Raw genomic sequence first — 13685 nt, 5'->3', positions numbered from 1 at the left:
TTATTTATATAAATAAAAGAAAGCAATCATAAGTCTGAAATACCTCAAAATATATTAAATAGAAAATCAATCTAAACATAGAGAGTCATAAACAAAATTGAGAAAAGAAATAAAAGAACATTGAACCTGGGATTGAGAGTCACTCCTAAAACTTATAGAAATCCTAAATCCTAAATCCTAAGAGAGAGGAGAGAACCTCTCTCTCTAAAAACTACATATAAATCCTAATAATTGTGAAAATGAAAGCCTGTTTATGAATGGATGCATTCCCCCACTTTATAGCCTCTAATCTGTGTTTTCTGGGCCGCAAACTGGGTCAGAAACAGCCCATAATTCGCTGGTTGCGAATTCGAACACGCTGATTTTCGTCACTGCGACAAGGCCGCATGGAGCATGCGATCGCATCGCCTAGCGTCATGGAAACTATGACACACTATATATCAAATCGAAGCCCTGGACGTTTTCTTTCCAACGCAACTAGAACCGTGCCGTTTGGACCTCTGTAGCTAAAGTTATAGCTGTTTGTGTGCGAAGAGGTCAGGCTAGACAGCTTAGCAATTTCTCCAACTTCTTGTATTCCTTCCACTTTTGCATGCTTTCTTTCCATCCTTTGAGCCATTCTTGCCCTGTAATCTCTGAAATCATTTAACACACATATCAAGGCATCTAATGGTAATAAGAGAGGATTTAAACATAGGGAACTTAAGGCCAAAGAAACATGTTTTCAATCAAAGCACATAATTAGGAAGGCAAATGTAAAACCATGCAAATAGTATAAATAAGTGGGTAAAGAGCTGATAAAATCTACTTAATTAAGCACAAGATAAACCATAAAATAGTGGTTTATCAACCTCCCCACACTTAAACATTAGCATGTCCTCATGCTAAGCTCAAGAGAAGCTATAAAGGTGTGAAGAGGAATGGTAGAATGCATGAAATGTAACCTATCTGTATGAATGCAACTACATGCAGAATGTTTCTACCTACTTGGTTAAAAGCAAACAAGTTCACCAAGACAAATACAAACCAATTTTCACTAATTCAAATCGTACAATAAAAAGCAAGTAAACATGTAAGAAGACAGCTCATGAAAGCAGGGAATATAGAATCAAGCCTTGAACCCTCACTGGTAGTGTATATCACTCTAGTCTCTCAAGTGTATAGGGTAATTCACTCTACTCTTTTCTAATCATGCTTTCTAAACTTTGTTCTTCATCTAACCAATCAACAAATATTTAATGTACCAATGCAAACATCATGAGGTCTTTTCAAGGTTGTAATGGGGCTAAGGTAAGGGTAAAGGTATATGTATATGGCTAAGTGAGCTTTATAAATTGAATCTTTAATTAACCTAAGCTTTCACCTAACATACATATACTCTATATGACTCTAGAATCATGCCTAGCTACCCATAGTCTTCACTTTTGCATTACATACTCATGTATCAATTTTTCTTTAGTTTTATCACATATGCATTGATCTTTTATTAACTTAATATTCGGATAATTTTGTCCCCTTATTTATTTATTTATATTATATATATTTTTTTCTCTTTTTCTTTTTTCTTTCTTTTTTTTAGAGAGACATAAAAACTAGAATAACATATCAATGCATATGGAAATTTTTTTTAATTTTCTGTTTTACATGAGTAGGTACCCAAATTTTCTAATATTCAAAATTAGAAACATGATACATTCCCTTATTAACCCAAGTTCTCACAGTTTCCCCACACTTAATTGTTGCACAATCCCTATCTTAAGCTAACCAAAGATTCAATTGGGATATTTAATTGTTTTTCTTCTTAAGGCTAGTGATATGGTAAAATACAGAACAAATAGGAATTAAAAGGCTCAAAGTGGCTGACAAGGGTGATTTAAAGGGTAGGTTTATTTGGGATAAGTGAGCTAAAATCAAACAATGGCCTTAATCATATGCAAGCATGTAAATACACTAAATAATGGACATATAGATTGGAACAAAATATAGATTACAATCATAGAGAAGGAAACACACAAGAATAAAATATTTATGATTAAATAATGTAACCATATAAATAAGCTCAAAATCTCACAGGTTGTGTGTTCTTTGGCTCAAAAACCATGTTCCAAATACAACTTCAAACAAGTTTTAACATAAAAAATTTTTTCAATTTAAATTAGTGAAATTTTTCAAAGATAGGGTCTTACAAAGAAATTTATTACTTTAACCAAGTAGTAACTAAGTGCACAAAATCAAATAAACATGCAATCAAATATGCAGATGCAACAATTAACAAAGAAAATAAAATATTGGTGTTGAAAAGAAGGTAACTAACCCCTGGAAGTCGGTATCGACCTCCCCACACATAAAGATTGCACCGTCCTCGGTGCATGCTGAGATGTGCAGGTGGACGGGTTGTTCCAACTGATGCTTTTCTCATCAAGGAATGTGCGTAGGAACTTGTTTGTCTCTCCCATGTAAACGTCTTCCGGTTCTCTTCCTGGTGGCCATCCTGAAAGAAAAAGAGAAGGAAAGTAACCCAAAGCAAAGATAGAAAACAGATAAAACATGGGTTGGTTAATGCCAAAAATGAGGGTCTCAATTAAATGGTAGCTACAACATGCAAGTGAGAAAACAATAGAAGCATATGGCATACTAGTGGTGCAAAATTTTGCAACAATGAGGGAGAGATTGTAGGTAAGGAGAGATAATATAAATTCATGTCAATGTAAAAGTAATACTGGTATAAAAGATTGGCATTGATATAAATAATATTACCGATCCAGAATAAAACAAGTCACTAAGCACCCAAAATAATTTAGGAGAAGATGCAACAGTTAAATAAGAAAATTTGAACACCAAAGGAAAAATAATGAATTTAGAAAAGAAAATAAAAATATGTACAAAATTAAAATGTAATGAATGAAATATGCAAATAAATTAAGTAAAAATAAAATGAAAGATAAGAAGAATGAGAAGGGAAAGGAGGGAAGAAGAAGTAAGGAAGAAAGGAGATAGAAGCAATTAGGATTAGAAAAGAAAAGATAAGATAATTGGCACTGATCTGGATAGGTTGTGTGACGTTGGCGACGCGGTCATGTGGGTGACGCGGACGCGTGGAGCGTGATAAGGTTGGGTGACGCGGACGCGTGGGGCACGCGATTGCATGACTCGATTTGTGCTAGTAGTGCGAGTGCAGCCTCGCGGTCGCACAACTCTCTGTTCAAAACTTAGTATTTCCAAAATCCAGGGTGACGCGGTATGACGCGGACGCGTGGGTGACGCATTCGCGTGGCAGGGCTTGTGCTGCTAGCACGGGTCCAGCCCAATTCCAACTCAACTTTCAGCCATACACCCTTTTTACGTCGATTTACAGGGCCACGCGGTCGCGTGGGTGACTCGGACGCGTGGGGAAGCTATTTTGCAAATGAGGCGGCCGCATCAGCGACGCGGTCGCGTGGATCAATTTGTGCCATTAGCGCGCCTCCAGCCACGCTTTCGCGTGACTCTCTGTTCAACCTCATTTTCTTCCAAACGCACATACAACGCGGACGCGTCGGCGACGCTATCGCGTCGCGTGCGAAAATCTTTTTTTTTTTTATGAAATTTTGCAGTATGCAATATACATTGCTAATGTAGATGCTATGAAAACTTCCAGGTTCAATGAAAATAAAATAAAATAAAATAAAAATAAACAACACGAAATAAAATTGAAAAACGACGATCATACCATGGTGGGTTGTCTCCCACCCAGCACTTTTAGTTAAAGTCCTTAAGTTGGACATTTGGTGAGCTCCCTGTTATGGTGGCTTGTGCTTGAACTCATCCAGAAATTTCCAACATTGTTTGTATCTCCAGTAACCTCCGGGGTCCCAAACTAGGCATGTAAAGCCCTTAAGGATCTTCAAACAGGCTCCTGGGGTGACAAATGTCAGAGCAGATTCCAGGATCCCAAATCTTGCTTTTACACTCATTTTTGTTGGGATCTGCGTTTTTCCAGCTGGGTGATAAGTAATTTGAATTCTCACTGCAGCTACCAAACAGCTTCCTAAACCCATTCAATTGAGCTCTACACCAACTGTTGCGTTTAAACTTAAAGCTTCCAACCATAATGAACCTTGAAGGATAATTCTTACCACTGGCCATCTTCCTCTTACTCTGAATGTTACAAAGAGCTCTAAGTTGACCATCCGTCTCCAGTAGCCCATATTCAAGTGGAATTAGAAAGCTAAGGGATATAAATTTTACCCAATTAAATGTTGTGAAGGATGATGGCAACTTAGGGGGAGGGGTCTCTAATAACTTTGGCAAGGTGATTTCAAGCTTCACTCTCTTGTGCTCTTTGACAACTTCCACCTCTTTGCAAACTTGTTCAATATCAACATCTTCCTCTTGGTAGCTTTATTCCAATTCCATCTTCTCTTCTTCATTGCGTACCAAGGGCATGGGAGGTTGTGCTTCTGCTTCTTTAGTCTCCATCTCTTGATCGACCTCTTCCAAGTCCTTAATCATGACATGCCTTGGAGGTTGTACACCCTCCTCAACATCAAATGCAACTGTCTTGGAAGGAGGCTCTATGTCTTGACTTTCCCATGGAGGTTTAGCATCTCCTAAGTCTTCAACCAATTCTTCTTCTTTGATAATTATAGCTTCCTCCATTTGTTCCAGTACAAAGTCATGTTCTGTACTGTCCACCGGAGTTTCTAATGTCTCCTTCATACTACGTTCGTCATTAGATTGTCCACATGAAGCCATGGGAGTTCCTTGAGTGTCTGAACGTCGGGAAGCTAATTATTTTATCGCTTGATTTAATTGGTGAAGGGTTGCATAAAATCGATCCGCTGCTTCCTTAAGATGATCCCTTGATTCTTCCTTCACTAATTCTTCAACCACTCTTTCGACTTCAAGGGTTTTTACTACCTTCACCTTTAGGGCCTCCTCTAGGTCCTTATGAAGTATGGATTCGCGAAGATGATCCCTTCTTTCTTGTTCCATGTCAATAGTATCATTGAGATCATGTTGCTCTTGGATTGATGGATGTGGGTGCTCTTCCATGGATGGTGGTGATGGGATGGAGAGATTATTCTGTGGTTGACAAGGAAGTGCACTAGAGCTTGAGGGTTGATTGTTGAAGGTATTTGGTGGTCCGATTTGGGTGAAGAGAGCTTGTATAGTAGAGTTTAGATCGGCAAGTGCTTTCTCCATGGATGTTTGGGGTGGATAGGAGGATTCATTGGTTGGGAGAGATAGTTCATAATAGGAAGGTGGTTCATCTTGATAATGATATGGAGATGGTGAATATTGAGGTGGTGGTTCATGAGAGTAGTTGTGTTGGAAAGGTGGTGGTTCTGTGTATGGTTCATTTAGCTCATAAGGTGGTTGGTATGGTGGATACGGGTTAGGGTCATATGGAGGTGATTGGCGGAAAGGGGCTTGTGAGTATGGTGGTCCAAAGTCATGTTGAGGAGAGGGTTTATAGGCATATGGTGGTGGTTGTTGATAGTCCATTGGAGGTGGTTGTTGCCATGAGGGTTGATCAAATCCTTGTGGCTCCTCCCATCTTTGATTGTTCCAACCTTGATGACTGTTCTCATTGTGATTTCCTCTTCCTGCAACATAATTGTAACCAGACTCATAGTCAAAGGGGTGAGAGTTCATAGTAGCAAATAAAAATTAAAAACAAAAATAAAAATAAATTTAAATTAAAAGATTATTTAAATTTTAAATTTGAAAATTAAATTTTGAAATTTTGAATTTTAAATTTTTGAATTTTGAACTTTTTGAAATTTGAAATTTGAAAATTTTTAAATTTGAATTTTGAAAATTTTTAAATTTAAATTTTGAAAATTGATTTTTGAAATAAGATAAGATAAAATAAAAATTTTAAAATAAAAACCAATAACCTCTTAACTTAAGAAAAAGCAAAAATAAAAACAAAAATAAAAACAAATAAACAAGCAAAAATAAAATATTTACAATAACCAATAATAAGGCACACGTTTGCAATTCCCCGACAACGGCGCCATTTTGACGAGAGGAACTTTTGTGTGGTCTATAAAATTGTGGATAAATCCTCGTTGCAAGTATAGTTTCTAAACCTTCAAAAATCTCTTCGTACAAACGTTTTGGTTGTCACAAGTAACAAACCCCTAAATAAATTGATAACCGAAGTATTCAAACCTCGGGTCGTCTTCTCAAGGAATTGCAGGGAGGTGTTCTTATTATTGGTTATGAGTTGTAAATTGGGGTTTTGGATCAAGGTAAAAAGTATGTTGAATGACAAGTAAAATAAAATAATAATAACTATAAAATAAACTCTTGGCAGGGTATAAGAACTGGAAGTCCTATCCTGGTTATCCTTATCGATTGTGATGAGAATGGATTTTTCTCCCACTTTGTTAACCTCTAACTATGAAGGTAAGTTAAGTGGACAAATTAATTCGAATCCTCAAGTCCCAGTTTTTCCTTGGGAAAAGTTAGAGTTATTGGATCTCGAAGTAATTCTTGAAGAATTCCAATTTTCAATCAACAATGAGTTTGACAACTCAAGAGTTACCAATGACTCAACCAAAGCCAAAAGGGAAAAATCCAAATTATTTATATAAATAAAAAAAAGCAATCATAAGTCTGAAATACCTCAAAATATATTAAATAGAAAATCAATCTAAACATAGAGAGTCATAAACAAAATTGAGAAAAGAAATAAAAGAACATTGAACCTGGGATTGAGAGTCACTCTTAAAACTAAGAGAAATCCTAAATCCTAAATCCTAAGAGAGAGGAGAGAACCTCTCTCTCTAAAAAGTACATCTAAATCCTAATAATTGTGAATATGAAAGCCTATTTATGAATGGATGCATTTCCCCACTTTATAGCCTCTAATATGTGTTTTTGGGCTGCAAACTGTGTCAGAAACAGCCTAGAATTCGCTGGTTGCGAATTCGAACACGCTGATTTTTGTCACTGCAATGCGGCTGCATGGAGCACGCGGTCGCGTCGCCTAAGGTCAGGGAAACTATGGCATATTATATATCAAATCGAAGCCCCGGACGTTAGCTTTTCAACGCAACTGGAATTGTGTCGTTTGGACCTCTGTGGCTAAAGTTATAGGCGTTTGAGTGCGAAGAGGTCAGGCTGGACAGCTTAGCAATTTCTCCAACTTCTTGTATTCCTTCCACTTTTGCATGCTTCCTTTCCATCCTCTGAGCCATTCTTGCCCTGTAATCTCTGAAATCACTTAACACACATATCAAGGCATCTAATGGTAATAAGAGAGGATTTAAACATAGGGAACTTAAGGCCAAAGAAGCATGTTTTCAATCAAAGCACATAATTAGGAAGGCAAATGTAAAATCATGCAAATAGTATGAATAAGTGGATAAAGAGTTGATAAAATCCACTCAATTAAGCACAAGATAAACTATAAAAAAGTGGTTTATCAGCCATTCGGTAGGCCCAAAGCACATCACCGAGTTTAGAACTCCAATCCAAGACCTTTCTAGCCATCCTTTGAGGACCAAAATGGCCACCACCCTCGAAAGAGTTGCAAGCCTCCAAAATGGATTGAAATTCGGATTGGGGAATACACCGCCTAATTACTTGATTAGCACCACATCTCCACAAGTATGGGTCATCCCATACATAATATTTGGATTTCCTTTTGAGCTTATCCTTTTGATGTTGAGAAAAATTGGGAGGAAAGGTGCGAGTAACCAAGTAATTGGCAATAGGTGCATACCAAGGGGTCACTTCGAATATTGCTAGCAAGCCCTAAAGAGGGAATGTATCATTGATAGGAGTGGGATCGTCCATTGTGTGCTCAAGGCGACTCCAGTGGTCTGTCACTAAGTTTTGCGAACCACTCCTATCTTTGATTTCTAGGTCAAATTCTTGCAATAGCAACACCCATCGGATCAACCTTGGTTTGGATTCTTTTTTGGCCAACAAATATTTTAATACCGCATGATCTGAGTATACTACCACCTTAGAGCCAAGTAAGCCCGGAATTTATCCAAGGCAAAGACAATAGCTAACAATTCCTTCTCGGTGGTAGTATAATTGGATTGCGCTCCATCTAAAGTCTTAGAGGCATAGGCAATGACATAAGGATTTTTACCCTCGCACTGAGCTAGCGCCGCTCCCACCGCATAGTTTGAGGTGTCATACATGATTTCGAATGGTCTAGTCCAGTCCGGTCCTCTTACTATGGGAACTTGGGTCAAAGCGATCTTGAGCTTGTCAAATGCCTCCATGCACTCTTCACTCAAATCAAATTCCACATCCTTTTTCAACAATCGAGAGAGAGGTAGTGCCACCTTACTAAAGTCCTTAATGAATTGCCGGTAAAAACCTGCATGGCAAAGAAACGCACGGACTTCCCTCATAGAAGAGAGGTAAGGCAAACTAGAAATAACATTGACCTTTGCCGGATCAACAGAGATCCCATCATTAGAGACAATGTGCCCTAAAACAATACCTTGTCTAACCATAAAGTGGCATTTCTCAAAATTTAACACAAGGTTTGATTTAGTACACCTCTCTAATACTTTTGCAATATTATCTAGGCAAAGATCAAAGGAATCTCCATAGACACTAAAATTGTCCATAAACACCTCCATGCAATGCTCTAGAAGATCCGCAAACATACTCATCATACACCTTTGGAACGTTGCCGGTGCGTTGCACAAGCCAAATCGCATTCTTTTATATGCATATGTTCCGAAAGGGCATGTGAAGGTGGTTTTCTCTTGGTTAGAAAAGAGAGGGTTAGAACACTAGGTGTTGCACAGTTATCTCTCTTTTAGAAGGAGAATTGGGATGAGGCATCTTGAATATGATGTGATCCTCCCCTAATTGTAGGGTCAGTTCTCCATTAGCCACATCAATGATAGCATTGGTAGTGGCTAGGAAAGGTCTTCCAAGGATGACAGAGTCATCCTCATCCTCTCCTATGTCCAAGACTATGAAGTTTGCAGGAATGTAGTGGTTTTCAACTTTTACCAAGACATCCTCTATTAAGCCATATGGCTTCTTCATTGTCTTGTCTGCCATCTCTAATGAGATGTTTACAGCTTGTACCTCAAGAATTTCCAGCTTTTTCGTTACAGAGAGTGGCATGAGGTTTATACTTGACCTTAGGTCACACAGAGCCTTTTCAAAGGTCATAGTGCCTATGGTGCAAGGAATCAGAAAGCATCCAGGATCTTGAAGTTTCTGAGGTTGCCTCTGCTGAACCAAAGCATGGAGTTCTTTGGTAAGAAGGGGAGGTTCTTCCTCCAATGGCCTTATACGAAATAACTTGGCATTTAGCATCATAAGAGCTCATAGGTATCGAGCAACTTGCTTTTCTCTAGTGTCTTCATCCTCATCCGAGAATGGGTAGTCATCAGAACTCATGTACTATAGAAATGTATGCAAAAGAACTTCAATGGTCTATATGGTTTCCTTTGGTTCTGGGATACAGGGTTCTTGAGTGGGACTTAAGCTCTCTGATGGTGTGCTTTCACTAGCATTCAACGCCAGCTCTGATAGCTCTTTAGGCATTAAACTCCCTTGTTGTCCACCCTTACTGACGTTAAACGCCAGTCCCTCCATGGTTTTGGGCATTGAACGCCCAGCAGGGATATCCTTGCTGGCATTCAATGCCAGCTTCCCTGGTTGTGAGGGCATTGAACACCCAATGAGGGGTTCCACACTAGCATTCAGTGCCAGAAAGCCTGCCTGGTTGGGCGTTGAATGCCCAATTAGGGGTTCCTCACTGGCGTTCAGTGCCAGAAAGGCTGGGTATTTGGGCATTGAACGCCCAACCAGTGCTCTATTAGAAAGCTTGGGTGTATGGGCGTTTAGCACCAGGCTTTCTGCCAGATTGAGCATTGAACCCCAGTGAAATGTCCTTCACTGGCATTCAATGCCACACCATTCTCCTCTAATTCAGCCTTCACCTCGATGGTTATGGCCTTGCATTCTTCTCTAGGATTTACCTCAGTATTACTGGGAAGAGTTTCAGGAGGAATGTCAGGGATCCTCTTGCTCAGTTGACCAACTTGCACCTCCTAGTTTCTAATGGAGGACATTGTTTCATTAGTGAAACTATGAGTGGTCTTAGAGAGGCTAGAAACCAGAGTAACTAAGTCAAAAAAGCTCTGCTTAGAGGTTTGCATATTCCCTTGAGATGATGGAAATGGTGTTCTGTTATTGAACCTATTCTGGATCCTTCCATCCTGACTGTTGTTCAAACCTTGCTGAGGTTTCTATTGATCTTTCCGTGAAAGATTATGATGGTTCCTCCATGAAGGATTGTAGGCATTTCTATAGGGTTCTCCCATGTAATTCACCTCCTCCATGGTAGGTTGATCAGGTTCATAAGCTTCTACTACAGAAGAAGCTTCCTAAGTACTGCCAGCTGCAGTTTGCATTCCAGTCAGATGCTGGGAGATTATATTGACCTGTTGGGTCAAGATCCTGTTCTGAACCAATATGGAATTCAGAGTATCAACTTCATGAACTCTTTTCTTCTGAGAGGTCCCATGGTTTACAGAATTTCTTTCAAAAGTGTACATGAATTGGTTGTTTGCAACCATTTCAATGAGTTCTCTAGCTTTTTCAGGTGTTTTCTTCAAGTGGAGTGATCCACCTGCAGAGCTGTCCAATGAAATTTTGGACATCTTAGATAGACATCATAGAACATACCTATGATAGACCATTCTGAGAGCATGTCAGGAGGACACCTCCTGATCAATTGCTTGTATCTTTCCAAAGCCTTATAGAGGGATTCACCTTATCTTTCTCTGAAGGTTTGAACTTCCACTCTAATTTTGCTCATCATTTTAAGGGGGAAGAATTTAGCTAGAAAAGAATTAACCAGCATTTCTCAAGAGTCAAGACTCTCTCTAAATTTGGGAATCTAACCATATCTTAGCTCTATCTCTTACAGCAAAGGGAAAGAGCATAAGCTTGTAGACTTCAGGATTTACTCCATTAGTCTTTACAGTATCATAGATCTGTAAGAATTCAGCTAAGAACTGATGTGGATCATCCAATGGAAATTGATGCGTGAGCATCTTTTCTATCTTTTCCTAGTGATTTTGCATCTAAATTGTTGAGTTTAATAAAGAATTAATTATCTTTTAGCCAATATGGATGCTACTTTGAGTCTTTTGCAATTTGGTTTATTTTAGGTAGCACTCGGCTGGATTTGATGGAGTTTCTGTAGCACAAGAATTAAAGAAGATGACAGCGAGGAGCGACGTGTGCTCGTACTTGACGCGTACCCATGATTTAGAGCTTTCTATGGTGACGCGTGCACGTGACTGACGCGTACGCGTGATTTGAAGATTTGCACGGCGACGTGTGCGCGTACCGGACGCGTCCGCATGACTCGCGAAAAAGACCATCGACGCGTACGCGTGACTGACGTGTACGCTGACATGTGCCACGTGCAGAAAAGGCAAAAAAAATGCTCGGGGCGATTTCTGGGCTGTTTTGACCCAGTATCCAGCCCAAAAAACACATATTAGAAGCTACAGAATTGACAAAACAAGTGGTTCCCACCCATCAACTGAAGACTTGCTGATTATTCTGATTTAAATTCAAATATTATTTTTAGGAAAATATATATATTTTAAGTTTTAGAAATTAGATTTTAAATTATTAGGATTAGATATAAAAGGAAGAAACTTTTCTTCCCTAAGGGGATTTTATTCGAAGTTACATTCCGTATTTTACAGTTTACAAGAATCCTAGTTTTCCTCTCAAAACCATGAGCAACTAATCCTCCATTGTTAAGGTTAGGAGCTCTGTCTATTTGTATGGATTGATTTAATGCTTTTTCTATTTTAATTCATGTATGGATTTATAATTTAAGAATTGTTTTCGCTTTTTATCTTATGAAATTGTGTGGAACGGAAGTATGACCCTCTTTCTAATTGTGTTCTTGTATAACTTGGAAAAGCTCTTTACTTGAACAACAGCTTGAAAACATATTATCCTAAATTTTAATTATCTGGATTTAACGGGATACGTGACATATAATCCTTTTATTTTTGGGTAATTAGGATTTTTGTGGCATATAAACTGGAATTTGATCATCACCCTCTACTTGGAATTAATTGACCAAGGAATTGGCAGTTGGTAAATTTTAGAGGAGACTAGAAAGGTCTAAGGAATTAGGGTCTAGTCACATATAGTTTGCCTTGAATTAAATCCTGTATAATTAAAATAGTTAGTAAGAAAAGTAAATCCGGAAAAATAGATAACTCTGAAACCTTAATTGTTTCTCCATACATATTCCCAACTCATTTACTTTACTATTTTAATTTCTGAACGATTGTTTAATGCTCCTTGAACATTTAAACACTACCTTCTGTTTGCCTAACTAAGTAAATTAATCAACCATTGTTGCTTAGTCCTTCAATCCTCGTGGGATCGACCCTCACTCACCTGAGGTATTACTTGGTACGACCCGATGCACTTGCCGGTTAGTTTGTGGTTATAAATACCGCACCAGAAGTCCATGGAATTTGAAGTTGTTTGATTACATAGATTAGGCATTTTAGTTTTAATTTTATTTAGATATTGCCTTATCATTTTCGAAAATTTCTTTAATAATAGTATTAATATTTTTCCTTTATTTCTGAAATTAAGTTTGGTGTCACCTAGTTAATTTTATTTTTCCTATTAATTTTTCCTGTTAATTTTCGAATTTTTTTTATCAAATTTAGTTATTAATTTTTAATTTTTATTTATTTATTTATTTAGTATTTTTATTTTTATTTTTTACATAGGTTACCTCACTGGGAGTTCTCTGTACTCTGACATAGAGAATCCCATCTTTTCTTGTCTTTTGTCTGTTTATGAGCAGGAACAGGGACAAGGAACCTCTGTTAGACTTTGATCCTAAACCTGAAAGGACTTATAGGCGACGTTTACAACAAGCAAGACTTTACAAGGCTGCAGAGTCCACTATGGATAATAATAATGCTATTAATGCCAATGTGGCAAATTCGAATGGGGATGATGAACAAAGGAGAGTGCTTGGCTCTTATTCTGCCCCTATTGCGGATCTTTATGGAAAAAGTATTGTGGTACCTCCTATAGCTGCGAACAACGTTGAGTTGAAGCCACAACTGGTCACCCTGGTGCAAAAAAATTGTCAATATCATGGACTTCCTCATGAAGATCCATATCAGTTCTATCTGATTTTCTTCAGATTTGTGATACTGTGAAGACAAATGGAGTGAACCCTGAGGTGTACAAACTCATTCTCTTCCCGTTTGCTCTGTGAGATAAAGCAAAGCTATGGCTAGATTCCCAACCAAAGGAGAGTTTGAACACTTGGGAAAAGGTTGGTACTGAGTTCCTCACAAAAGTTTTCCCACTAAAGAAGCTGACTAAGCTTAGGTTAGAGGTTCAAACCTTCAGGCAGAAAGAGGGTGAAACTCTTTATGAAGCTTGGGAGAGGTACAGGCTACTGACTAGGCAATGCCCTCTGGACATATTCTCCAAATGGACCCAACTAGATATCTTTTATGAAGGCATGGGTGAGATATCCAAGATGAGCTTAGATACTTCTGCAGGCGGTTCATTGCACAAAAAGAAGACACCGGAGAGGACTATTGAGCTGATTAAATTGGTTGCAAGCAACCAATATTTATACTCATCTAACAGGAATCCTGTGAACTCTGAGACATCTCAGAAGAGAGGCATGC

Source organism: Arachis ipaensis, chromosome B7 (genome assembly GCF_059453495.1).
Source record: "Arachis ipaensis isolate K30076 ecotype BB chromosome B7, ASM5945349v1, whole genome shotgun sequence".
Lineage (NCBI taxonomy): Eukaryota > Viridiplantae > Streptophyta > Magnoliopsida > Fabales > Fabaceae > Arachis > Arachis ipaensis.
The sequence above is the reverse complement of the archived record's forward strand: the minus strand, read 5'-3'. Positions refer to the sequence as shown.